General features: G+C 30.6%; 1 non-coding gene across 1 annotated transcript; it reads left to right on the top strand.

Moving 5' to 3' along the window:
* Positions 1-1,206: 1,206 nt before the first annotated feature.
* Trnal-caa (transfer RNA leucine (anticodon CAA)) lies at positions 1,207-1,320 on the top strand. The gene is made up of 2 exons: positions 1,207-1,244; positions 1,276-1,320. It is a non-coding gene; the product is annotated as a tRNA-Leu (tRNA).
* The last annotated feature ends 239 nt before the right edge of the window (positions 1,321-1,559 follow it).

The raw sequence follows: 1,559 nt of genomic DNA, 5'->3' as shown, positions 1-1,559 counted from the left end.
ATGTATGTGAGCATAAAAATCGGATGGATGCTTTTTTTTTGTAATTGAATTTTAAGATAACGCTTTGTTAGGGTTCCCTAACTGTCTATCAAAATACTTGATTTTTATCACTTTAATTCTGTGGTGCGTAGGAGCACGTTATCAAAGATAGGCACCTAAATTTGAAAATGTCGTCCAAAAGTTTTGAGTCTTAAATATGATCTCTTTCATCATTCTGTTTTGTTCAATTCGTGTTGTTTCTAAGTGATATATATACCCTGTGCAAGTTAGCTTGATCTTTTTGACAGACGGGCTAGTGATGGGAAACAGAAAATATCTAGTAGTCCAAAAAATAACGTTTTAAAATACTTGTAATTGTATAAGATGGTGTGGGTGTATTATGTGTGAAATTCTTTATTGCACTAGACATATAAAACATTGGGTAAATAAGCGATGGTGGGTCTATATTCATAATAAATTTAACGTACCTATGTATGTATAAAGGAGGTTTTTTACTTTTTTTTCTTGATTAAGTATATTACGTACCAGTATCATAGAACAATCTTAAACTATTACTTATTAGTTTTTTTACCTAATCTAATTTAATGTTTAGTTTAGGTTTAATACGTATCACATATACTACCGGCTCATTGTGTTCGTTTATATGTAATAAATATGCTGTTTATTTTTATAAATGTTGTTACAAATAAATCGAAGTGAAATCACTTTCACGCGAACATAACGGGTTGTGTCTTCCTAGCTGGATTTAAACAGCTAATCTCAATTACTAGTTATATCCGCCGGAGTTATCGTAGTGCAAAGAGACGCATCGCGAACACGTCAGGCATTCCTTCAGTGTCATTCCAACAATGAACTTTGTTTGGGCCGTAAAAATTATATTTACAAAATCGTTACAATTGCACACTCACACTAATTATGCAAGTCAATTATATTGATTTTATATTGCTTACAATAAACAATACTACATTTTTTTTTACCGTTTTCTTAAAAATGAATTTTCGTGAAATTACACATCTATTTTTTTACTACAAATTTATTTAGAATTAACAAAAAAAAAGTAGAAGAAAAAAAACTAACTAAATATAATTATAGTTTATATAATATTAACTAATATAAGCTTAAAACTATGTTAAACAAAAATCAATTATCGTAACATATCATCTTTTAGCTTTGAATACTATTCACTTTTTCGCAAAACCGCTCACAGTCAGGATGGCCGAGCGGTCTAAGGCGCCAGACTCAAGGTAACCTTGCCTACATAGTAGGTTTGAGCTGTTCTGGTCCTCTCTGAGGGCGTGGGTTCAAATCCCACTTCTGACAGAATTGTTTTGTTTTTTTTTTTATATATATATTTTTTACGTTATTTATTAACATTTATTTAATAATATATTAGTTAATACAAATATTTCCTCAGTGTTCGTTTTATCCATTATCTGTGGATGTTGTTCAGCTATCTTTAAAATTATCTGCGAGTAACATGAGTGTTGGCCGTGACCTATATTTTTTATAGATATAATTGGTAATTCGACGTATTCCCGTTAGGAGGTGATAGCAGTGAC

The sequence above is a fragment of the Vanessa tameamea genome, chromosome 14, assembly GCF_037043105.1.
Source record: "Vanessa tameamea isolate UH-Manoa-2023 chromosome 14, ilVanTame1 primary haplotype, whole genome shotgun sequence".
Taxonomy (NCBI): domain Eukaryota; kingdom Metazoa; phylum Arthropoda; class Insecta; order Lepidoptera; family Nymphalidae; genus Vanessa; species Vanessa tameamea.
This window is presented reverse-complemented; position numbering and strand designations above follow the sequence as displayed.